The following is a 27212-nucleotide window of genomic DNA, read 5'->3' as shown; positions in this document are numbered from 1 at the left end:
ACTATGCTGGAAGCCTGCACTGTGTTGCAGAAAGGTGAAAAGGACCTTAAAGCTGCACCTCTGGAAGTTCCATATTCATGGTCATTTCTTGACAAATGCAAACATGCTGAGGGGGATCTATTAAAATAAATAATCGAAGAAAATGAGAATTCCCCCATTTACCCTCATTTTTCCAGTGCTATATTTCTGTTGGTTGGTGATACGTCTTTCAGGTTCATTAGGGGAAGGAAAAAGAGCAGAAATTTTTGTGGGTTCTCACAGACTTCATTGACTGCAAACAGGTAGCTGTAAACAAGCCTAAAGGAGTATCCAGTGTCAGCGCTCATGCGTTTGTTGTACTTGTAAAGAACGGCAGCTAGACCAGCACAGCAGCAGAGCAGTGATGTATTTATGGGGCTTTTGCTATGGGGGAATTAATAGTCAGTCAAAGGAAGGGGAGCAACATCTTTCCTTTTTTTCCAGTTTTTTTACACAAAATACACAAACACACATTCCTAGATTGATAAAATTTAATATCCCAATATGCGTTTTAAACGCCCATAAAAGTACTGTGTATATGTGTCTATTGTAATACTGTATGGAGGAGGAGAAAGAAGATTATTTTAAATCACTTGGTCTAGTGAATGGTTCCAGAGAGCTCTCACTGAAAACCACAACCCTTCTGGAGGCTGTGAGAGGAGGAATCTCGCTGCTGTGAAGTACCAGAATAGGAACTCAGTTGCAGCTTAATTCTTTTGTTTGTAACCTGAATGATAATAGGGATGGAAGAAGAAGATGGAAAGAACTTTAAAGAAAGGAGTGCATTACCAAGGATAGTTTTTTTGCAAAATGTGTATAGATTTCTTGAATTCCTATTCATTTCTATGTAAATTATGAATTAAAGCTAGAAAGCTTAGGGGAATCACAGTAGCATCTAGTGGAAGAAGAGATAAGTAGAATATTTAGCTAAAAAGCCTTGGAATGAACAAAACATTCCTACCAAAACAATTTTGATGTCAATATTTGTCACACTTTCATTGGTATATTTTAGCTGGATGTTTTTCTGCAGATCTGTGAACACCAGGCAGATAGAGGATCTTTAAAGAAACGAGAGAGAGAGAGAGAGAGAGAGAGAACGAGAGAGAGAGAGAGAAGCTAGAGTTTTCTAATGAGAAATGAATATCCATACCCTGGATATCCAGGATTGTGTCTGCACTATAATTAACTAGAATTTGAACTCTTTCACATGTAAATTAAGTCACTGAGAGCACTGCCAGCCTTAATCCTTTTTCCCTTTGTTTACGGGGCTTTGCGGGTTTCCAGGCTACCTTTTTAATTGAAAATTCTTAAAATTGAAATTTCACTACTGTCACTTTATGTTACATGATGCAAATCATGCCATGGTCAATTTAATTTCAGCCTAATGAATATGCCATCTTAGACTTCTCTGAGGAAAGCAGTTAGTAGAAGGACATTTCAAAAAACTTCTTATTTTAGAATTTCTAGCCTCAAAAGTATTTCCCCAATTTAAGGGTATTGATTTTCTGTATCTGACCTATTTCAGTTGTAACAAATAAATGAAATGTATTTTTTAATGAAAAACTTCCGCTGCCTACCAGAGCAAACATGAGAGATTTTCACATGTTCAGATCTCGCTGAATCATGAAACCTAAATAGAAGCCTACCATTACATTTTAGGTCAGAGTGTTGTGGATCAAATTTTCAGCTGTGGCCACCACACATATTATTTGTCCATGAAAGTATTCAGTTTACATCCACAGGGCTAGAGACTAGTTTGTGGCTGTTGAATGTTTTTCTTGCTGTATGCAATTCCCACAATTTCCACTTACCTTATTAATGTATGTGCAGGTGATATCTCAAAATGCTAAAAGAAAAAATGCATAAAAACTGAACATGGGTTAGCTGTGAAACCAAGACATCTTATTTGATTGGTTCAGTCAAGTGATGATGGTTTTGGAGACTCTGGACAATGTTATGTGGTTCTGTATGGAACCATGAAAGCATCCTCCTGTTTAGAGGTCACATGCACCTTTTTGGAACTCTCATGCTTGCCAAGGACTGTGAGTAGTTTACACACACAGATCATTGCACCAAACTGCACAAGCCTCCTGATGCAGCAGTATGGGTATCATATCATTGGACATAGCTATTCTCCTACGGAAAGAGGGTTTGTCATAGTGGTATAAAGAATCTTTGTATGTGTTTACTGGTGTCTGTGGTAGGGATTGTGCAAGTATCATGTTTTAATTAAAGAAACAAAAATGAAAAGCCCAACTCTTTAAACGATGTACTTATACTGGCTCCAAAACTGGGTTAATCAAGCATAGAAAAAAACTTAGGGGGAGGAAAAAAAAAAAGATTCAGCTTCAGCAACATTGCAGTGGATTAATGAGATTTTCATTGAATTTAAGCTGACCCAGTGACTCTCTAGCCTGTGGTATCCTAGTCAAATAGGGACAGAAGGTACATTGAGAGATCATCAGAACATTCCCTGAGTTCCAAACCAGGAACAACTGCAATATGTTTGCCAATTTGTTTGCTTGACCTGTACTTAACAACCGTCACAATGTCTGCTTGGAGATCTGTTCCATTGATGCACTTTGCTTACAGTTAGAATAGTCCCATTCACTCCCTACGTACGTTTAAAAGCTGTTACCATGTTTCTCATGGTTCCCTAAGACTGAAGACAATTCATTTCAGTCTCTTCCTATAGGTCATGTGTTCGGTCATTCTTGTTCTCCTCTCTGTTTTCCCTGGATTGTTTATGTGTTTTTTGATATGTTGTGGGCAAATTTGATGTTGCATTCCGGCTGAGGTCTTAGTAGGTTAAATAGACCAGAATAATTATTTTGCCTGTCTTGCAGGTAGTATTAGTCTTTAAGAAACACAGTACTATGGTTACGCTTCTTTGCAAAAGCGTGAAATCTTTAATGTGTGTTGGCTGATATTTCACTTTAAACCCCACATGCTTTATAAACAGATGCCTCCTAACCTATCTTTTCTTTGTACAGTTGATTTGTCCTACGTATCATGTATAGCTATGGTATGTTTTAATTTTCATTGCTTCTCTTAATTATTTCTTCAGGTTTCTAAGATTGTTTTGCACTATGATCCTGACTATGATAAGTACATGAAGGTACTTGCTGATGGTTAGCTGCATACGATTCAGTGCTTTTGCCTGCAATACCCGCCTGGCTGTATCTGGTGACTGGGAAGGAGACAGACAGACCTGCATTCCATGTGTTCCTTTGTTGGGACTCATATGTGGGAAATATGTGTGTACATGTGTGGATGTTCTGATACATATGATGGAGGATATGAATTTGTCTCCTGGAAGATGGAGATTTCACAGAGGGTGCCAGCTGTGTAATGTAGCACTGTACCACTTAAGAACTGTGCATTTTGATGAGCTCTACTGTAGAGTGACTGTGCTTGTGCTGATCTAATCTCCTAAGGTGCGTAGTACACTTGCCAGCTCACTTATATCTACTCTAGCTAGTGGACCTTATGGCCAGGTAGCCATTTCTGTCCTTTAAATTTGTTTTGATTGTTTTGTCAAAAGGTTAATTCTGAAAAGCTAAAGAGGGGAAATTTCCTAGTCTTTGAGATTTGCAGGATGTATCAATACACAGCTTAATACTATCATCTGAAGAATGCCAGAGTGAATAAGAAAAAATTGATGTTTCTATAAACTGAGAATGTGATATTGCTAGTGCTATATATATTAAACTGCCAGACGAAATTTTTCTTTAGTTCTGACAATTGAACCAGACTATTTAGAACAAGTCACAAGCTATTTCGTTTTCAGCTGTTCAAACCTGCCCAGCTTAAACACATTCCTTGTTTGCTTTGGTCATGTTTGAAACTGCTTTGTTCTACATCTGTACAGTCATCTTGATTAAATTTTAATGTGAAAGCCTGCTGCATATGGCCTGGTGAAGTAGCATTCAGGGATAAGGTCACCATCTGCTCATATAGGCAAAGCTTTGTGCTTAGACTTGCTTTTTACATTGACAATGACAGGCCCCGAATGGCTCTTCTGAAGGGTCAAATGAAAACAGGAAACCAACAGAAGGCAGCTTTCAATCGCACAGAAAACTGTTGCATAGCTTCTTAGTGTTTGGTTCGGGCAACCCAATCTTTGTTTAAGGTAGGACCTTTTCAACTGTCTGTACATTGATTCCAAGTCTCAAATAACTGGATACAGAAAGCAAAGATATGACTTGTGATCAAAGTCATACCAGAGCTTCAGTCTTCATCTGTAGGAGGAAGTTCACCTGCAGTCTTAATAGCTTTTCAGCAGTAAACCTGAATTAGGTCAATGGTAATTTAAGTTGGAGTGTGAGGAGCAGAATCCCACCTGGAACCAGAATTGCATGGATCCTCTCTGTAGGTCTCTCACGGATAGGCACAAAAAATTTTTTATTCCTCTTTTTTTTTTTTTGGTATTGAAGTCAGTGTTTCAATATGGTTAATGAGGACATGAAAACCTAAGTCTTTTTACAATGGATTTCATATTCTGTATCAATTTGTCAAAGGCAGGTATTGACATGGAAGCCATATTTTAATGGAAGCTATATATTTCTCTGTCTTTTGCATTTCATCTTGGAGTATCTTTTTCTTTTACAGAGCTTATCATATTTGAATCAGTACATTTGTGCAAATTAAATGTATTCTACCTAATGCCCACTGAATTCTTCTCATTCTATTTTTAAAGTGGTCTGTGTGTCTGTTATTATTAGAAGGTTGAATAGCAGACCAAGAAGTAAAGGAGTTATCGCATAGCTATATGTCTGAGAAATAAAGAAAAAATAGGAAAAATAATAGGAAAAATTCTCTCCTAAACACTAATAAAATGGATGCAGTCAGTTCTAGAAATGTCGATACCAATGCAAAATTCAGGCTTTTTCCATGCAAATATTAGGAAACATTTCCTTACGGAGAGGGTGGTCAAACACTGGAACAGATTTTCTGGAGAGGTGGTCAATGCCCCAAGTCTGTCAATGTTTAAAAGGCATTTGGACAATGCCCTTAATAATATGCTTTAACTTCTGGTCAGACCTCAAGTGGTCAGGCAGTTGGACTAGATGATCATTATAGGCACATCCCTTCCAGCTGGGACTGTTCTATTCTAAATTTCAGGAGAAAATCACATGAGAAAACTTAATAATTTTGTGAAAGTGATAGCATTTTCCCGCAGCAGTTTGTCATTGCTATGCATAGTACAACACTCCGAGCGTCCCTGTAATTATGTGTGATAGTAATTTCATGTACAGAATTATTACCAGGTACAGAATCATGCATGTAGAACTGTTTCTCCCTCTATACTGTGAAAGCAAAGAAGGTCCTTTGGAATTTCTTTAAAACTTGTGGTTTCTGAATTATGTGTTAACTTCTGGTGTAACAGGAGTGAATGTGTACAGGTGTGGTATTGCATTTGTTGAATGTAAATCTGATTGTGGGATATACGTAAATATAACTGTCTGCATCTGATTTGACTTCTGTGTGAAGAGGATTATGTCTTTTAGTGCTGGTAATTAATACAAATGGATTTGGACATACTTAAACCAGCTGGAATGTGGCCCAGTGAAAGGACTGAAAATATAACCAGCTTTTTGAGAGAGCCCAGATTTTTCATTTGGGAATCTGTTTCTTTTTTCTTATTTTTCACAGATAAATTGCATTTGAACAGCTTAGTGTATTTATTATATTCACATACTCAAAGACTGTGGTTATTTTATTAGAGCTGAGGTTTTTGGGCTGTTATAGGCAGTGAAGTTGAAGCTGAGCAGATGGATAGTACTGTGGAGCCAAGTCAAAACCAGAAAAACCCTGAAGTCAATGAAATAAAAGCAGCAATAAACAAGTTGAAAGAGGAAGGCGAGCGAGAAAGAGCATTTGAAGAAAACAACAGGGAGAACGTTTTCTGTGCTCACCTTGAGAGTACAGAGAAATGATGGGCAAGCAATGCAAGGTCCGGGAGTTTCTGCATGCCCTCAGCTTTCTGACACCACGGCAAGTCAGTGACCCACCGGGTTCCTAAAGGTGGTTGTCACTGTGCTCTCAAAGTGCTCTTGCCATTCCCTCCTTCGCCGTCCTTTTTAAAGTCCTCTAAGCAAAGCAATCCTATTCTTTTCTGTTTGTTCTCATACATGAATCTCATTACTCCTTTAGGCAGCACTTCACTCTTCTCTAAACCATTTTTTCTTGTTATATCCTTTATAAGATTGTGGGACCATACCTGACCACGGCGCTCCCAGATGAGAGTGTACCAGTTACTGATACAGAGACATTAGGTTTGGGGATTATTGTTGAGTCAATTGCTAATGCTTCTCTAAACGCCTCTGATCTTTCTGATGGATTATCTGTCAAACAGAAGGTTTTCATTGAACTGTCCACAGTGACATATGGGACTTTCTCCCGAGTGGTAAAAGTTAATTTAATGCTCTTAAGTGTGCATCAGTTGGTTTATATGTAGTCGCTTTCTGCAAAGAAATTGATTTGGAGTGCAGGAAGAAATGTTTTTTTGAGCTTGTTACTCTATGAACTACGTCAAAAAGTTATTTGAATAATTTAAATCATTCATTGCCATAAACAAGCCATATTATACGTGACCCCTTTCCAACAATAAGCAAAGTCTCAAAAATTAACCTTAAAATATTTTATATGTAGTTTTCTAGTCAGAGAGTACATCAATCTCAGGAAGAAACAGGAAAAAAGGAGGCTTGTTCTTGTACTTTATGATAAGATTCAAAGCCTTAGGTTGATATTTCCTCTCAGAGAAATGTTTTCTTTGTCTATACAGACACATAAATATGCATATAAAAATGTTTTAAACAGAAGACTAAGCTGAAGCCCAATTTCTAATTACTGTAGAATGTGACGTGTTTTTAAAATAGCCAGCCAGTTCCATCATTGCCATTGTCCCCTGCCCTGCTTATGAAGAGTGACCATAATATGCAGTATTTCTCCAGCAGAGCTAACAAGTTGTGGCTATATTCTTCCTCCTTTACCCTGTCTCCACCAGGGAATGCTTCAAGTTTCCTTATTAAAGACCAAATATATTCCTGTCCTATATGGACTTAGTATCTTCTAAAAATTATTTATGTTAGATGCACTAAGTTTGGAATTGAAGCCAAGAGAGATCAGACTTATAATCTGGGCACTGGAGTCCACATCTGTTTAAGCACCTGTATTGCTATTTTATTAATATAGTGTTGTCCTCTTTTTTTTTCTCCTTTTTTTTTTCCCCCTCTTTAGTATTTCATTAGGTACACTTTCTCCTTGGCAGCCCAGCGACATAACTATATTTCAATTCTAGATTGAGTGTCTTCCACAAAATTGACTTTTTAGTGGTCTTCTGATACATAGCTTAACTTGCATATCTCTGAATGCCATGAACATTATTTTACAGCTGACATTAACATTATGAGTCTATTGTACCTAGACACTGAGAGCTCCTTCTAATGAATGATCTAGAGAAGACTGAGTCATTATTTAGGAGTAATTGTTTAAGATGGAAATTATTCAGCAGCTCTCCAATGACATTTTTAATTAAATGCCAACAAGTATACATGTGTCCCCTGGTGCCAGGTTTAAATTTTCTGTATCAGAGGGTTCTTTCCACTCTTCTACCCCACAGACCATGAGAACGTTAATGCTGTTGGTTAATACATCTTCATTTTAATATAATGTATTTAATCTTTTCATGGATTAGTTCTTAATTAAAGAATTTAAAATAATAAGAAGAGGAAAAAATAACTTGTTTTTCTCCTAATTAAAAATACTTATAAATGAGAGACATTCTCGGCAAATTCCATCTGGATAACTCAAAGACAGAGGAAAATATGCCAAGAAAAAATATTTTTGAAGGAAGCTCAATTATAAACACTGTAAAAGCATGAGATGCATAGCACTAAAATTAATGTGGACGAGAGGAAGGAAAGGTAGGAAAATGTAAAGCAGCAAAAGATCCAGAATGACAAATGCTATGCAAAATGGGGGCATAGGCAGATACTGAAAAAGCAGAAGGCAGAAAAACTGTGAAAGATGGGTAGTACTGTAAGCCATCTGATTTCAGTGGAATTAATGTAAATGTTAGAGACATTATCTGTCTCAGTAAGGATTCTCCATCATTACCATAGTGGAGACCCAAAGGCTATACAGTAAAGTGTCCCCAGAGAAAGGAGAACCAAGGAACCAACCAAATCTAAAGCCCATCATCTACAGTTATTGAATCTCTCTGGAATATTGGCCATCAAGGTAATTTCTTACAAGAAAGCCAACTTAAGAAAGATAGGTTCAAAATGCCAAACACAAAAGTCTGCAAATTAATATTATTCTCACTATACATATTAAGTAGCTCTCTGTGTTTGCAGTGACGCGAACTTAGTAAGTATTGTCAGTTAATGAAAACACTATTTGGGATTAACCTACACAGAACGTGATGTTTTGTAGATTGTCAACATTAGATAATGCTTGTGTATGTGCATGTGGAGGTAGGACTAGTTTCCAAGTAATGAATGAGTTGCTACAGCTACTTAGAAAAAAGTACATGGTTAAAAAGGGTGTACAATAGGTATAGCATGTGTAATACAGATTTTACTCCTACAACGTTTACACTGGAGTTGAGCTGTATTATGTGTTTGATTCTCTTACAGGCACAGCATGAAACTCAGTTGAGTCATTGCACAGGCACGTAAAGAGAGCTCTAGGCTTTAAGATACACTCATTTTATCCAAATACCATATTAAACAATCATATAGTGAAAGCTAGAATCTTTTCAGTGTACTGAAAAGTGTGGTCTAGTAAAATGTCTACAGATAAAACAGTGCAACAGAAGAATCTGCAGCAATTTGTGTTCTTTGTAGAGCTGATTAAGTTGCTTTTCCCTGCCCTGAAGAGAGAGGAGCAACCATCTCCTTGCACAGAATTGTGCCTCGTGGCCTTGCCTGTGAGTGTGGTCCTGTGTAATATTTGGAATGAAATACCTGTGAGTGACTAATGCGTGAGCAAGTCAGGGAAGCAAGTCATTGCAGTGTATGTGTCTATTGCAGTTATATATATACCAGCCCTTATTTGCACACTTGCTTAGTCTAAAAATCTGTTAACCTGTACTGGTGCGACCTGATTTCAGTCTTTCCACATTCTCTTTGTTTTCAAAAGTTTCAAATTACATACCAGTGCAGTATTTTGCTCTGGTAGATTTTATTATGTATAAAAATTTTCTGTGTTAAGAATATAATTCAATACTCTGTCAGTACATCTTGTAGTAAATGGAAACTTGAAGGCAGATCTCCTGGATTTTATATTAGTGGCCTACAATATATGTGAAATATGGTGGATGAGGAAATTATCACTTGGCATAATCACTGAAATGCGATCACCTCAACTTGTCTCCTAGTAAAAAGCCATTGCAGCTTTGAAGTACGATTAAAGTATTGGTATGGTAAAGCACCTCAAATTTATAATATGATGTGAAATGAAGTCATAACTATCATGAACACCCTGGGGCTCCAGATGTGCAAATACATTGCCTGGCAATCTCCTTTCAGATTTCCTGGGTTAAGTTGATAAATTGCACAGTTTAGTTGTGAAAGTTTTGAATAATTTATGTCGTATTTGAGTTTCTTTTGATATTAATATATCAGAATATTTTCATATTGTCTAGAAAGGAGTTTAAATATAATCAGTAGAGAATAGCTACAAGCCAAGATTAAAATTATGCCAGCGTGTCTCACTGATGATGTGTTTTAAGAGTTCTCCTTCTAGGAAACATTTAGCATTACCAGAAAGTTGTAGGCAGGATTATTGATCTGAATATCAATCCTTGTGGCTTTGAATTACTACTTTGTGCCAGCAAGATCCTTCTTTCCTTTCTATCTATGTGAAACACTTCAAAAGGTGGGATAATCCTATTCCTGTATCTCCTGTGAAACTATTCTGTTTATCCAGCTCATCCTGTTGTGTCTTGAAAGAATCCTATTTGCAGAGGTTCAGTATCACCTCATGCTCCTTCTCATACACAAGTTCCACAGAAGATTAAGATACACATTTTTGGAAACACTTGATACGAGTGTGTAGCACAGTAGGTAAATAGATCTCAACACATTCAAAAAGATTAAAATTACATAGTCACAAATATGAGCTAAACTGTATCGAATTATTTCTTTATGCTAGTGTTAGTGAGGCAGCTGGTGCTGCATTTACTTACCTGACAATTCCCAAATAGGCAGAGTTTTTTGAGAAGCTCTCACTTTGCAATACTTGCAAACAGATGTTTGCCATTTCTCATCAGTCAAGAAGTTCCTTAAACTACAAAATGCCTTTTCATTGTTTCATATAGTTATTTTTGGAGCAGAAGCAATTGTTTGGGGAATAGAAAAAGAATTACTACTCACAAATTTAAGTCTACAAACCCCATAAAATACAGGGCTTAATATTGGCAATTGGTTAACTCAATGGTTTTGCACAGAAGTTACATTTTATGAATATTTTCAGAGGTTACAAGAAGTACGGTAGCATACTGTGTATAGTGATAAACTTGACAACTGTGACTTTTTGTTATGTTTGGCATTTCTGTTACTACCACCACTACCTGTTTTTCAACGATGTATCTTCTCCACTTGGGCTGATTAAATTGGCAGGATTTGAGGGTCAGAATTCTCAGTAAGGAATGCTTACTAATGTGGATTGTGCCCATTCTCAGGGTAAAGGAAATATCTGGCCTTAGCTTAACGAAGGGAAACACCACAAGGAGTTTCCAGTGACTATATTAATAACTTCCATGCTTACCGGGGTAAAAAATAGTGCACTTGTTTATGTGCATAACTTTGGGTTACTGTGTTTTAAAAGATTGGTTTCTGAAGCTTGTCCCTGAATTTTCATAGGCCAAGTTGGAAAAAGATTTCTGGCTGTGGGTCCATTATCTAAGATATTTCCTGGATTTATGCCATAAATTATAGAACTGAGTCCTATTTTTAAATGTAATTTTTATTTTTCAGAGCCAGCATTTCAAAAATTTGCATGTATGAGTGTACATAAGCATGTTCTGTATGCCTGCTTTCGAAAATCTGGTTCATATTCTTTTTTTGTCTGATGAGATTTTTTTTATGCTGTTGTATTATTTTGTTATTCACCATATTGTTTTAATAAAACTCTTTGTTCACGATGAGTCATAATGAAATCAGGATTAATATTTTGGCAGTGACGCATTAAATGCTAAAAACCTTGGACTTCAGAGTGCTTTTGTAAGATTTTAATCAAAACCAAAGGAATTTGCAAATCACACTGCACTTAGGGTGCTTTTCATTGCACCCTTTAAGAATGCCATGTTTCATTATAGCAGTGGTGAATGTGGCCATGAATTTACTGTAATTTAATGAAAATAAAGTACGATTGTTGTTTTGGCATCATAAAAAAGGATTTAAATCATGAAAATATTTAACTTAAAAAATTACATGATCAACGGGCACATAGACATACAGAGTATTAATTTTACTTTAGGCTTAGAATCCTGTTTCTTGTCCTATAAATAAATATTATAATCAGTAGTTCCCAAACATAAAAGCATTTACAGAGTAGGTTTTTGCATCTCTCTCAGCAAAAAGATCGATGTGATTTTCTTCCCCCGTTGGTCAGGATTGCTGTCTTCAAAAGTGTACTGTTAAATTCTGATCTTGTCAATCACGTCAGTTTTTTTAAAAATGTGATTTCATCTTCTCATTTACAGGAATTGCAATGAAATCACCACAGGTAAGTAAGACTCTTATCTATTAGATGGTACTTCTCTTTTTTCACTATCAATTAAATACAAATAACTTACTATGCAGAAATTATACCAGTAGTAACATGAGTATAGAGCAGTGTTTTAAGTTATTTATTCTGGCAGCATGCCAGACTGATGGTGTAATTCCTCCAACTGAAATATTTTTTAAGCTAAAGAAATACATAAACTCCAAGTCAGTTTTTCCAGTAACTCTTTCACTTATATGTTACTTACGTGTTTCTTCAGTTCAGCGTTAATTTGAGAGTTCACTTTCCAGGAAGTTTTGTCATGTCATTATTCCAGGGAGACATATTATAGTAGTAATAACGAAACCAAACCGGGCTTTAACCATGCAAACCCTAGGAGTTATTTGCACCACGGGATTATGGTGGTGGAGGAGTGGTTTACAGCAATAAAGCACTGAAGACCTTTTTCTTCAAAAAGCAAAAATGCTCATGTTTTCTTTACTCCATGATAAAGCTGAGATTTTATTGTTTCTTCTCTTCTGCGTGATAGAAAGCAGATATTTCCAATATAATTTTCCTTATAAAATGGCAGCTACTGTTACTGATTATCCCGAGCATGCCTTCTTGCTTTCTTCTCTACTTTTCCTTTGAATGGTAAAAGAAATGTATTATGATGTTTGTGCCTCATAGATTCCTCCTTTTTTCACCTCAATAAGCATTTGTCAGGGTGAAGGTAAAGGGACAAGGTAGACTTAACAAATTCCTTATTTGTTGACTATTTCCATTGTTTTGATGTCTTTGTAGCATTATACATTATTTCTGTGAATCACATTTAAAACTTATAGCTCATGAGTTGTTATAAAAATATCATGTACGTTTGTCAGGGAAACATTAGCAAAGTGAAATTCTTTGTGAAGTAAAACAGATGCTATCCACGGGTGTTGTGTAAGACCTTGTATGCAGAGTTTCATTAGAAGCGCTCTGACATGCGTTTGACTCATCAGAGTGCTTCCACTGATGTTGGAGAGCTCTGGCTGATATTCTACATATGACTGAGTCTTATAAAGCAAAATTTCAGCGTTTAATGTACTTTGTTCTATGCGTAGAGAGCAATATTGTATTTTCCTTAGGGCAAAAGGCCTTCTCACACTGGTAATGCAAAGCACCCACACAGGTATGTATATATTGAGAAATGTCCAGCAAAAGGCCGAATATAGAACTGGAATTTCAACTCAGAAATAAAAAACAGAGAAAGAAAAGCTCTGGAGGTTTCTTTCTGAACTCAAATCCAGAACAGGTGTGTAAGAGTGCTGAGGAGCAGAACATCATAAATTGGAATCAAAACATGAATTTGTGATAAAGCAATATTGAAAAACATCACAGATATCTGTAACACTAAAATTAAAAATGAGATGTCCATCACCTATCTGCTCTCCCTTACTTAATATTTTTCTCTGCAATGACTGTAAGAGTCCTCCAGTCTTCCCGTTATATGACACACTGTTATTTTTTAAGTCAGTACTTAGAAATGTTACAGAGAATGATTAACTGCTAAGTCCAATATATAATTTAAGGTGGCCAGTCAAGCGTATAGGAGGAGGAATGACACCAGATATTTTACATAAAGTTTCCACAGCGTACAGTGAAATGTTGCATCAGACCAAGTTGCTTTGGTGTGCTCTGACCTGTGCTCTGATCCGGGCAAAAACACTGATGGAGAAATATCAACTTTTGAACTTCCGCTTTCCTTCCAGTTATTTTTATCTTCTATATTACGGATACGTTTCATTGTAATGTATTCCCACCACAGTGCAAAGCATAGTAGAGGAAGTACAAAATTAACACTTAGTTTCTCTCTCCAGGTTCACAATCTGTCGGGACACTACTTAGTCTGCATTAACAGCAATAGATGGGATATGAATCTGGGGAAAAGCTTACTGTCAAAGTATTTAAATATTTATCTTTTAGCAAAATTGTCTGGCAATTTGTTACTTGAATTGATTTCGTGAAAATTTAAGTCCAAAAGACCAAACAACCTATTGCTGCCTTTCCATAGTACCGAGGGTGACTTGAATTTCCTGTGTTGTTACTGTTATAACAGTATACGCAGAATCTGTGTGTGTGTTTATGTATGTGTTTATCAATGGAAAAAATAGTGGAATTAGGCTGCTTCTCCCAGATTAATAAAATTCTTTCAACCTTTTTTATCTATTATGAGGTAGAGCTATAGGGCAAAAGCCTACTTCTTTAAAAACACTTTGCATGCTCTCTTCAGACAGGATAGCTGGCTGCTATGAATAAGATTAATGACACAAAATTTTTGTAGTGGTAGTGATACATTCTGAATACTCTATTAATGTACTGTTCTATATTCATATTTTTTTGCAGTAATGTCTATGTTGTGTTGGTTAAAAACAACAGCAAAACAATTTTTTCATCAGCATTGGAATTAATGGAGCCTAGTTTGTAATGACGTTGTGTCCCAACTCACTGTACTGCAACAGCCCACATCTCTTCGCAATGCTTCCAGCTCCATCCCACATTTCCCTGCTCCTCAGCACGTATCCAGTGTTCCTTCCCATTTCCTTGGTGTCTGTACCATGAGAGGCAGCATGTGCTGTGGCTGATGCTGAATGATGTGTGAGAAATGAGCAGAGATGGTCTCACCCCCCTAGCAGACTTAGTTTCAGTTTCTCACCTTTACCAAGTTAATTTCACGAAGGTTGTAAGAACTTATTTATTCTTGAGGCATGTTTCTGAGTGCTGAATATCACTGAAATTAGTGAAAATTGGATTAAATTGGATTGAACCAGGCTAAAATACTAAAAGATCTCAAATCTGCTAGATCTGCAGAAAGCACAGCCTCTCATTCCCAGCTTCACAGTGTATTCCAACAGTTTTTCACAGAGTGTATGTTTGTGTTGTTATAAAGTCATGCTAAAGGCAGGTTGGTCTGATGGCAATTTAGTGCTTACGTTCCAACTTATGTTTCTAATCCGGTGTCAAAATAGATTCTGAGGAAAATTTTTCTTCCTTGTGGTGGGGAAAGAGGGAGAGTTAGAATTTGCCATTTCCTCTGACCCAGCATGGGACTCTGCCCAACTCAGTTTGTCATAAGGAAACACAAAGAAGAGTTGTAAACAGGGTGAAATCAAAACCATTTTCAAAGTATAATTGACTTACGTAAATGCTGTTTCACTTTCATCTTAGTTTCTTCATGCGCTTTTCTTGGTGTGGGTTAAATGTTCGCAGGTAAGACCCCAATGGCAAAAGAATGAATTGGAGCATAAGATGTTCTGTGCCAAGATCTCATTGCACTGCACCACCGTAACACTTGGCAAGAAAGGCAAGCTGAAATTCACTATTCCTGAGCAAGAAGGAAACCAAATTAGATATGAGGCCAATTCTGAGATCAAAGCTGCTTGAAAAGCATGGACCAAGGTCATAAATTTAAAATAGGTTGAAAAGTCTTCCACCACGCCAAGTGTGAGGATACTGTGGCAGTGACCTGACTCCTTAATTAACATGATTGCTAATTAATTCTGCAAACCCTTGGCTCCCAAAGATTCTAAGGAGAAAATCGATATATGTTGCCCATTTTTCTACTTTAGATGAAGATCCACTATAGCTGTTATTTTTTTTCTTTGTAGTTTAAATTAACAGCTTCCAGGCTATTGTAAATTATTCTTATTCTGTATTTTTTTCTTGCCAGTGAATATTTGAGTTGATAAAGCAAGACACATTCCCTATTTGTTGTTCTGTTGCCTTGGATACAATATATGCTTTACATTGTGTCCAATGGGAATATGTTCAAATGCATTTACTGAAAAATACGTAAACTATTTTTTCCTCATTATGCCAATTACCTAAATACCCTCTTCCTCCTACAAAGCAAAATCATCCACAGAAAAGTGTATTTTCTCTGTTCATTTCCATGTGATGATATCCCCAGGAAAACATTTTTCTCTCATATTTCCATATGTGTGAGAGTTTCTGCTCCTGTGTTGTGCATACTCTGAAATCTTTTGATCGTGCATCAGACTGTTCCCTTTACCACTTTCATAAGAATTTCTCTTCCATTGCATTTGTTGGCAACCCTACTTATATCAATAACCCTTATCTTTTGGGGGGATGGGATTTGTAGGTGAAAAGGTTGATTTCCCTTACTTTCCTGGTATGAATGGTAACAGTCAGTTTAAATACTCATTAGCTGAAGAAATAAAGTAGTATTTAAACAGTATCAACTCTGGAAAAAAATAGAAATAGTGTCTTCTAAGTGTAAATTTGCACATGCAATGTAATTGTTTGGCTTTTGCTTTAATTTTCCTTTGTGGTGTTGGGAATAGCAGGTGGAGGAAAGGATTCTGTACAGATGCTTTCTACTTCTACCCTAATCCATGGGTTTGGTGTGACTGCAGTAATTTTATGTGATGCTGGTTGTAGTTACTAGTATGTGCTTTTTATCTTAGGGTATGATCCTATTCCTCTTCTAGTCAAGGTAAATCCTACTGATTCACAAGGGAGCCGAAACTCACTTCACTGCACAGCAGATTCTAGCACTTTCGGCTCCACTCCAGGTATCTGTGGCACCGTTCAGGGATATTTTTTCTCCTTTTTTCCTTTTTAAACTCTAATCTCTGGTTATCGTGGTCTTTTAGTAGTATCAAATCTACAAATCTGTAAAATGTTTGGTTTTATGGGTCCATTTATTTCCTGTGTTGCATTACTGCTCCTGCTGTAACCATTTCTTCTGGAACCCAAGCTGAAAAACTCATTTGTAGTAATAGATCTTTAAAGTTCCCTATAGCTTCTGCTATATGACAGGCGCTCTCTCAGCTTTAGTGACTGCAATCATCATATAGAGCAGAGGGCTCTTGTCACAGTTTGGTTGGCTCCACTGAGGTACTGCCGAGTCCCATTTTTAAGAAGGTTTGTTGTGGAAAAATACTTCTGATTTCTTTTTGGGGGGTTGTTGCGTGATAGGGGCAAAGCGGTTTTGGCAGAAAATAAACCCCCTTGCGTTCTAACACTCCTCACCGAGGTGGGAGGCCAGGTGCGGCTGGGTTTAAATTCTGAGTGATGCCCAATTCAGCACTATCAGTCCAATCGCGTTTAATATGTATTAAACTATTACGATTTGGATACACTAATAGTGGACTGCACCTTCAGTCTAGTCATGCTCACGAACTAGCACGGCCACTCTCGAGTCTTTGGTCGCGTTCAGTGAGAAACCGAAATGACCAGCTACTTAAACAGTGCAGTTTATTTAAACAACAGATATACAGGTTCTTAGGATTGCCGGTGATAAATACACTGTCTGCAAAGCGCGTGCAAATGAAAGTATTGTTACATATACAAAATGTGCAACACAGTTATAAATGGTACAGCCTGGCTATAAATGTGGGAAAGAGATTTTCTAGAGAAATTTCTAAGTTTCCCGAGAAAGCACTCAGTATAATCTAAGTCTTACCCAAAGGCGTCCCTATGGGGGGGAAGAAAGGCTCTGCCCGTCGACTGATCCTGGAAGACAGTGATGGAATTCTTCGCAACGGTGTCTTCCCTGGTATCCCCCCTCTTTCGGGCTATTTTTATACTATTTGTTATCTTCAAGGTGGAGTTTGAGTGACTTTAGTCATACATACTTTTATTATGATTGGTGTAAAATTCTCTCACTTCACATTTAAAGGTATAGGTTACGAGAAATTCAGGGCGCAGACTCAAGAAGGAGCGGTCGCACCTTGCAGGCAGGTAGCCTTCAGGATGGAGGTGTTTTGGTATTATAATGAATTATAAAGAGCAGAGTTCTCACAAAGGACAGCATTTCATCAAAATTTGACAAAATGTTGGCTCAGGGTAAAGAGCAGGCAGCTAATTAGCAGCTTATCTGTTTCATGGTACTATCCCGTTCCTGTATCTGCATAAGACAAGGCCACGGAATAATTATCTTCCGTCCCGTATCTCATGTAGCTTCGCAAGCATCATACAGGGAATCACAGATGTTGCACTTTTTCGCATGCCAGCTGCAGCTGTTTTCTACCTCAGAAACCTCTTGATTTTATACTTTTCCTTAATGTATGAACAATGCTGTACTTTTGTATTTTTGGCCAATTTAGTAATTATTCCACAGGGGTTTGGTTGGAAATCTTCAATGACTTATATGACCTTACATTCTCTTGAAGTTTTGTTCTGTATGGCAACAATATGGCAAGTCCGTATGACCCTTTTGGGTTTTCAGGTGATCGATAATGCTGGGAACTGAGGCAGAGGGGTGTGTGGCACAGCCCTCCATGTTGAATTCCACTGCCCTTCCCAGTGCAGCTCCCAATTTAGAAGATGGGGTGAAGCTGCAGACATGGGATGGAGGATTCCTTTGAATAAGTACTTAGTTTACAAGGACTCATTGCATAAAAGAATATGTAGTGAGTTTCAAATGGAGATTTTAATAATTTACCAAGATTTTGTTCACTTCTAGATATTTATTCCTTCAGTATTGCTTCACTGGTGGCCTTTTTTACTAGGAATTGTGCTTTCCAACCATGCAGTTTTATTTAACTTTCTGTAAAGCATATTTTATTTATATTAGCAGATTTGTTTGTGCAAGTCAAATTTCATCCATATTTTTGTAAGTGTTAACATTTCTTCATAGCGTAATCTTACTCTTCTGTTGATATACACAGTTTCTTTAACCATCTGAATGCGGGCTCATCATAATTTTCATCACCTGTACAAAAGGGCCAGAATCTGCTGACAAACGTTCAGAATAGGTAGGCATATATTATTACCATTTGTGCAGGCAGCGAAACTAAGCATCATGCTTTTATAGCCGTATCTTGATGGAGCAACAGCTGCCATCACTAGACACAGGTTAATCTGGATCCCTCCAGATCAGTCAGCACACTGTTGTCATCCATTCCACCTTGCAACACTTTATTTTCTGGTTTAAATCCAATTATTTGGGATTATTTTGAATAGAGCTCTCTAAAAAGGAAAACCGTTTATATCAATTAGTAGAAGCAAACATATGTTCTGTAGCTTTGCAAAGATCCTGCTTAAAATTCTCAAGCAAAGTTAGGGCATGTACATATTTTAAAATAAAACATAATATGTCACATCTGACTGTGACAGAAGGAGAGCTGAAATGTAATAATGTTATGAATGCCACAGATGAGGCTGTGTGAAAATCTAGAAATATTGATATGTCACCTAGTTATTGAGAGAGGCTCTGTGACAGTCTTGTGCAGCATGTGCTTTACCGGACAATTTCTTTGGCATACCAAGAGTCGAGAGGCGGCTGCATTATTTGTTTCACCTGAGGACTGACGGGAAATTACCACAACCAAATGTCTGATTGACCATGACATACGTTCCTGCTGCTTGGCCAGGTGGCCAAAAAGCCAAGGGGTACATCTACTCTAATGGAACAGCTGCCTAATGGGAATGACGAACTCTGAACGAGCCAAAGAGCCTGTACTACCTCTTGAGGTGCACTGTGTGTGTCAAAGTACGTGGAGTCATCTAGTATTATGGGAGGTCTTTTGCTGCATTTAGGGACACTGAGCAACCAAAGGTAATTGGAAAGAGGAGGCAGGTGAAAAGAAATTGACAAGGAGGTATTGCAAAAGAGGGAAAAGCCAGAAAAGTTCAGTCTTTGCTATCTTAAAAGGGAGAGTGTAGGAGTATGAGTGGGTTATAAGACATTTCAGGATTGGTTGGGCATATCTGGGAGCAGGAGAAGGGGCAGATGTTGTGGGATAGGAGGGAAGAGAACGTAGGAGAGAGCTAGAAGATAGCAGAGGTGAGGAAGCAGGAATTATGAGATGCTTGACAGCAACCATGGTATGAGTATGGAGCCAGGGTCTGTGATAGAAATGAATGGATGGAATATCACTACTTTAAACCTTACATTGGATTAATGAAGAAAAACACCTGGGAGGATAAAAATGGCTTGCCAGATAAGGCAGTCATGTATGTGAGTGGGTTTTGAGGCTTTTGGCCAAGAAGCAAGAGATTCTAAGGATGTAAAATAATTAGTCTTCTTAAGAAGAAAAACAGTTGTCAAATGTCAGGGAGTGTCATGGGCATCATTTGCAGGGTACACTTCATGAAAGATAGTCTGTGGAACTTTCTATAGGAATTGGTTATCCCAGTATGTCGGTATTGGTAAGTGTACGAGGAAAGCTAGGGGTGTCTAGCATTTTTCACTATTTGTAAGAGATATTTGCTTTCTTCTAATTAATAATTTGCTGCTTGAATGAAGAGCTCTTATTTTATTATTATCAATTATCAAAATTGTTGTGGAGGAAAGTACAGATTCGTATCAGACTAACTGTTATGGGTGATACACTGTGACCCTCAGCCTGATCTGAGATGAGGGAAATTTCATGATTATTAACATATCTTCTCCTAAAGAGACCTAACGTGGTTGAAGAAACTTTAAGTTAGAGTTTCCTGAGTAATTATGATGTTCTTTAGCTTAGATCTGAATTAGATCATTCAATCATCACGAAAGCACTGTTTTCAACATCCCATAGTTCTCAACAGATGGAGAAGTATTTCAAACTGTGTATACATTTGAACGAGACAAGGAACACATGCAGATAAGTAAAAATAGACTAGGACCCAAAGCGCGTTTGCTATTTCTCTTTAAAATTGAAATACTACTTGACAACAACTACTGAATATCTTGTCCTCTTTGAAGCATTTGTTTTCTCTTGCATGAAGCTAATTTGGTCACGTTTCAAAAAATGTTACTATGTTGTGATCGCAGTTCTTGTTTAATGCATAAATCTCACCCACAGGATCTCAGAGTAGAGAAATTAGAGTAATGAACTATAAAGATGATGAAATTTTGCAACAATCCATCCATTAAAGAGGTTTAATTATGATTTCTGTACTGTAGGCAAGAGAGGCTCATGTTGTTTTCTTACCTGGCATCAAGGAATGCCAATCTGTGAGTGGACATCTGAACGTTAACTGACTTTCATAAGCCTCGAGGGAATATGAATGCATCATGAGTTACACTTGACAGTCCTGAAACACTCAAACATTTTCACCATTGCTCCCAAAATTCTGGAAAAAAATTCTAAGGAGTGTAATAAATTAGAGTAGGTATATTTTTAAGCTGATATCTCTAAGATAATCATAACATAAATGGCTAGTACAGCACTGTTAAACGCAAAATATGGATACACATGTATAGACATGATTTTCTCTTGCTGCAACTAAAGACTATAAAGACACTTAGTTCCTTTGTACACCACTTTAAGGTCTCCTAGTGAAAATGCTGTGTAAGAGCTAGGTATTATTATCTTTTATTACTTTCTTCAAAAGACTACCAAGGGCACCTAAGGTGTTGAATGGTGTTCTTGTATTAGACACTAGTAAAAACACAAACAAATAACTAAAGCATTTTTAATGGGTTTAATTACTTTTAGACATTTGAACAATATAATTCCTAATGGAAATGCTGATGAACCTCTATTTTATCACCATTTGTTACTCTATAGAGACTCTTAAATAGTGGGGGATTTATAAATTTTGAATTAGATTTTGATAATTCATCTTGGGGTACATGTGTATTCAGGAAATCTGAAACTTGAAAGAGCATAGCTAATCAGATGGATAATGCCCATCACTCCTCTAGCTCCAGTTGCACGTGGAGCATGCAGTTTCATGAATGTTTGATTGCAGTAATTGGTATTCAGAAGAGTTTGTGCAGTTTTTAAGTACGGCTATAGGTATGGTTGGCCAAGTTTTTAGGTTATGCTAGGTTGCACAATGTTGGCTACATTTTTTAAAACTTGGCAAATACATTCAGAAAAGTATGATTTTAAGCTGTATGTACATTCCCCATGACTGTGGGTGCAACTAAATATGGGAATGCAAATGTAGCTGATTAGTTGATTGCAGTTGAATGTACAAGGTATCTGTGTGCTGTTATTGAAAGTATTTGCATAACAGACATGTACATCCAGTAGTAAAATATAGTTACTAAAATCAAAAGTCTCATTAGCTCATCAACACATACAAGTTACGAATACAAGAGAGAACAGTTTTGGAATTGTAGTCTTCTAAACTACATTTCTTGAATGTGCAATTTATCATTTAAAAGGGCCTTCCATCAGAAAGTTGTTTTTGCACTGAGGTAACGATGTTGTGTATTCCAAAAGGATACAAATGAATTGTTCTGTAGTTGTGGAAATAGCTCTTTACTTAGCTTGAAAGCAGGGACAATATAGTCTAGAATGGTGCAAAATTGTAATGAATCCTATCTAATATCAATCTGTCTTCATGACAACAGATGCAAACTTTGCAATACTTCAGCTGGCATATAATGAATATGTTATATCGCTATGCTAACAAGCTGCTGCTATGTTTTTGTGGATTTCAAAACACTATTGAGGGCACGGAGGCTGTTTTTTCCTTTATATCTAACTAGGCATGGGAATAAAACTGGATATGACTGAAATCCTGTGCAATAAGAAGTTCAATTTAGATTTGTAGGAAGCTAAATTGCATTTTTGAAAACTATTTTCCATTCTGAAATGGGTGATAATTAATGACATAACCAAAAACATTAGCCAAATCAAGGTTTTAATTGTACCATGAATGGCACAGTATTAACTATTTTAGAATTAACTAACTATGGACCATGTGTTCTTCACTCCAAATTATGATAGTTGTTTTAAAATGCACAATACACTTAGTCTTAATGCAACAGGGCCAATTTTATCCCTCATGTAACACCCAAAAGAAGCCGGTTGGATTTATGTCAGACCCTGATTTTAAATTGTGGGCTTTTTGTTTTGAAAAACAGTTTCATATTGCATTCTCTTTCCTGGAGACGGCTGTATAGTTTTGGAGTTATTATACAACTCCACTAAAGCCTTGACAGCCAATGTCTGATCCCATTCCAGAGATTCATGCTTGCCAGCCTAATAAGAACATGGTCAATTATTTTGCTTTTAATCCCACTGGATTTCCCCAAGGAGCAAGGAAAAGAGTTACTTCATTGCCTGGCATGTCAGGATTTTGTAAATCCACTGCTGCTATTTCAGTCCTGGTGTTCAAGTGGAGTGGGAGAGCAAGTCTTGAAAGCCTTGTCTCCAGAGCTGTATGGAGTGTGTATGTCAATGCTTAAAAAACATGTTCTAACACTCAACCAAACCTAGTAAATTAGTTATATTACAGTACAAAGAAAAATATAGCCAAAAATATACTTTTTCATTAAGTTTCATTACTCTATTACGTGCTTTTCCCTGACTCTAATTGCTAGGTTCGAAATATGTCATCAGAAGGGCAAATCTGTAAATGGTACATGTAACATATATTTTATATCTATATGAACTCAGACGCTCACAAAAAAAAATAAGTCTACGGTGTATTCATTATCTAATATTGGTTATGATTCAGTTATATAAGAGATGTTTTAAAAGCTTTCTGGAAAAAATAAATTCTGCATCAGTGAAAAGTTGCTCAATGATCTGTTTATTTTGAGCTTTTGAGCAAAACCATCACCGCTGTTCTTATGCACAATTATAAGGATTTTTTCATGAAATCTGACTTCCAAAGTGCAGCCTGAAACATCAGCTCTGGTGAAGGCTGATGAAAATCCTCTTACTTTGATACCTAAATAAATAAGATTGCTGTATGTGTGAGTACAATATATTGTGGTTACAAACACAGGACACCCACATCTCTCTTAGAGTAGATTCAGATGATCCATTCCTTCTTTGGACATTCTATTAAATTGCAAATTCAAGAAAAAGAAAGAAACTGTAGAAAGAAAAAGTAACCACAGTTACCTATCAAGAAAAACCCCGCTATTTAACCACTTCATGGTAAAGCTGTGTCAGCTTCAATACACAGTTATAACTACGAGAGGGATCTAACTATTCAACACTAATTTTAGCAGCATCTTTCATGTGTATTTTGTATAAAGCTAGTACTCTCTTGCTTTAATAAACAATGAAGACTCAGTAAAGCTTACAAAATAGTAATGGTTTTATTTCTGTTCTTTCTGCCTCACTTTCACTAGCATTACCATTTACGTTTTGCAGGGCCCAAAAAACATTATTCTTGGTTTTTGAGATGAACCGATTTAGGTCTGCAGCCACCAATACAAGGCAACTCGTGAATATAGTGTTACATTGCATTGCAGTCTTTGAAATATCCTTCAATTTGGAATTTTGGCTGGCTGCTGACACTTCGCAAGCTCTGGGTGAGATAGATAAGCATTATCCTTATGTTACAGGTGGAGAAACTGAAGCATAGAGGAAAGGAACACGTGCCAATGAGCAAGCTTAAATCTAGATCTTAGAAATACTAGCTCCAGCCTCCAAATGAATTCAAAGTAAAAGAGTGTGTTGGTGAAAGTCACAGGTAGGAGTCTTCACAGTATTTTAGTACTTTACACCGATGCTTCTAACAACAAAGGAAAGGATGGTCTGAGAATAAGCCCCTGTAACTACACTGCTTATGGGTGTCCATGCTGTGTAAGCCTTGCAGCTCCTGCCTCAGTTCCTGGAGAGTAGTGACTCGCTGAAACAGATGGTTGTAGTTTAGAGTTTAGGGAACAGCAGCTCTGTTTTCTTTTAAAAAGTGCTGAAAAGAAAGCCTTAGATCCCAAATTCTGGCATGACCTGCTCCTATGAATTGAAATGAATGTAAGATATGAGTGCTACCACACAATTTGCCTTTTTCTGCCATTTTTGGGGCTGTTAGAAATCCAAAATCCAAATATGATTATTAGAACTTGAGAAACAAGAATGGTAAAACATAATTTCCCTGTAGACTAGGGAAGATTTCCTGCTGACACAAATCAAACTTCAGGACCCTCAAAGGTCAGAGAAACTTTCTTGCTGTTGGGAGATGAGGTTTGATTAGAAGCTCCAAAGTCCATTTGGTCACCCAGTAGTAATGATGATAGACTATGCCTGGTACTCCAGCTTGCTTAGCTGCCACGGGGAAGAATTTTTTACTTGAGGTTTTTCTTCCCTTACACTATAGAAAAGAAAGCTACTAATCTGATTGACAAATAATAACTGGAACCCTGGCCTGCCACTATTGCTATAGCCCCATTAAATTAAAGGAGGCTATCCCAATTTACACATGCTAAAGATCTTGCTCAATAATAATAAAGCAGTAAGGTGGTAAAGAAATGTAAGAGCCTTATCACATGAAGTATAAATAGCTGCGGATCTGTTAATGACAGACAGCAGGGAGGATGTGCCTCCATTGTTTCCACTCCATACCAATTATTAATATATAGCTTCACTGTGTATTTTTCAGCCTAATTTTTCACTGTGAAGGCTTAACAAAGCTTTTTTATTAGGTCTTGTTTCTCAGTCTCTTCTCAAATTGATTATGTTTGCAGCATGGCCAAATGTCAGCTAAGAAACAGCAATTACAGATAGTTGTATTTCACAGATTTTGCATAGAAAATACTGCAGTCAGGAGGCGTTTTTTCATTTAGAATTATTTCAGAAATTCAAGGTTTTCTGTCCAAAACAGTCCATTCTTCTATAAAGCCAGTGTTATTTTATGAAATGAAGACCTGTCTTTTAATATTCACGAAACTTCAGATTGTGAAATAATGACCAGACACCAAAATAGGTTTTAAACTATTTATGATCTGCCATCTGGTGGCCTGACTTGTTTGAGCTGTTGCACTTGTAATTTACACTGATGTAATTCCGCTGAAGTCAATGGTTTTAATATGCTCCTTGTTAACGAGCTTGGTGTGGGAATAGCATCTGGTCCACTTCTGTCCAGACCTTATCGCTGTGAGCCAGACCTGCGTGATCTGTACATGGTCAGGCCACTTGAAAAATCAATAGGGAACTTCCTTTTGCTGAAGGAGCAAAAACTGCACTAACCTTGTTGTGGATTAAATTTCCCTTTAGCCACCCTCATTTTTAATAAATGACGGTCAGGGATTGTGTTGCCTCTTGGGTATTACTGAGATGGCTGATAATCCACTTCTTGCCAAAGTTGTCATGTATTATTCCTATTTATAGCTAAAAAGCATTGCAGTAAGTGCTAAATAATTGAGATTTGTTTATATTGCTCTCCTGTCCTTTTCAGTTCTTCCTTATAGCCCAAAGGCATGGCAGATTTACAGACTGGTTCAGATCTTCATTTCTGCAAGGGGTTAAGATACCCCTGCACCTGATCTAAAGCTATGATCATGTATTATTCCAGGGTTACATCTTATCTAAGATGGGAATCATTTAAACCAGGAGGAAAGAGATCGATATGATAGAATGGCTGTACTTTTAATTAAATATTTAGGGGGCATGGCTTGTATACCAGTGGCACAAGTAAAAGTCTAGATCAGGTGTAAGAACTGTAGCAGAACTGATGCACCGTCCTTGAATGTACCTTCCTTGAATACACATATTTTAGGCAATTAAGAGAAGGCAATTTGTGATTTAACACTACTCATATTTAAAAGATTAAAAAAATAATCCTTTGCAGTAATTTTTTTGTTTGTTTGTTTCGTAAGATTCAAATGTATCAAGAACAACAGAACTCAGCATTCATGCTGGATGTTGTGTTCTCTCTTCAAAAGTGCCGTACAAATGGAGAGGAACTTATCCTCATAACACCCTTTAAGGTAAATAAGTACTGCCATGAATAGGGTTAGGTAAAAATGAGTGGAAAATTATGTCCGTATTTCTACCTATATAACTTACTTGGCTATATGACAAACATCAAAATGGGAAGATATTTTGTGATTTGGATGTGATTGCTTCATTACACCTGCAATGCCATTCAGCCCTGGAAATTCACATTGTCTTGGCTGGATGGCTCTAGAAATGGGTACACAACCAGTATGCTATCAGCAAAGATGGATTTTTATTTCTCCATACCGGCGCTTTCTCCCCCTCAAAGAAGGAAGACTAATATGTGAACACTTGAAAATCAATATCTCCTGCCCCTGCAACTTCTTTTAGAATTAGGACTTGGATGCCAGTTTTCATAATTTCACAAACTGGCAACTACAATCTGATGAAGCTGCCTGAACTTTCTTCTCCTGGCCAGCTGGGAATTCCACTGGCACGCAGAAATAGAAAATGAGATGAGAAGGAATGATATGGAATCAATTGTATTAATTTTATCTGTCAAGGAAGTAGAAAGAGGGAAGAGATACAAATAGAATGCACCGCACTCTCACATTGTGTTGTCATAATGACTTCTTAACTTCTCCTGTTATAAATATTGTTGCCCAGACGCCGTGCTATTTTATATGGAGGGGGTTATAATCAGTTCCCAGCAGCAAAGGACAAAGTACACCTCTGCTTGGCGCAGGAAGCTGTCTGCTGTATGCATTACAGCCAAATGTGAGTATTGGGATCTGTCTTTCTTGATAATCTCCTTTAAAATTCAGTTTTGTTTCTTTGGGAGAGGTATCTGTTTGGCAGTTTTCAACAAATCATTTTTGCAAGCTTAGATAAAAATGATTAAGTAATTATTTT

The 27212-nt window shown here is 37.1% G+C and overlaps 1 long non-coding RNA gene across 5 annotated transcripts in view; it reads left to right on the top strand.

Moving 5' to 3' along the window:
- LOC128916391 (uncharacterized) overlaps positions 1–27212 on the top strand; it is a 108454-nt gene that overhangs the window by 23418 nt on the left and 57824 nt on the right. For 4 of the 5 annotated variants that reach the window (XR_008468950.1, XR_008468952.1, XR_008468949.1 and 1 more), the window contains exon 2: positions 11732–11754. The exons of the other annotated variant lie outside the window; for it this stretch is intronic. This is a non-coding gene — a long non-coding RNA (uncharacterized LOC128916391). The remainder of the gene's footprint in view (positions 1–11731; positions 11755–27212) is intronic. 5 annotated transcript variants of the gene reach the window in all.

Source organism: Rissa tridactyla, chromosome 12, assembly GCF_028500815.1.
Source record: "Rissa tridactyla isolate bRisTri1 chromosome 12, bRisTri1.patW.cur.20221130, whole genome shotgun sequence".
In the NCBI taxonomy this organism is placed as follows: Eukaryota; Metazoa; Chordata; class Aves; order Charadriiformes; family Laridae; genus Rissa; species Rissa tridactyla.
Note: the sequence above shows the minus strand (reverse complement) of the source record. Positions and strands in the feature narration are given on the sequence as shown.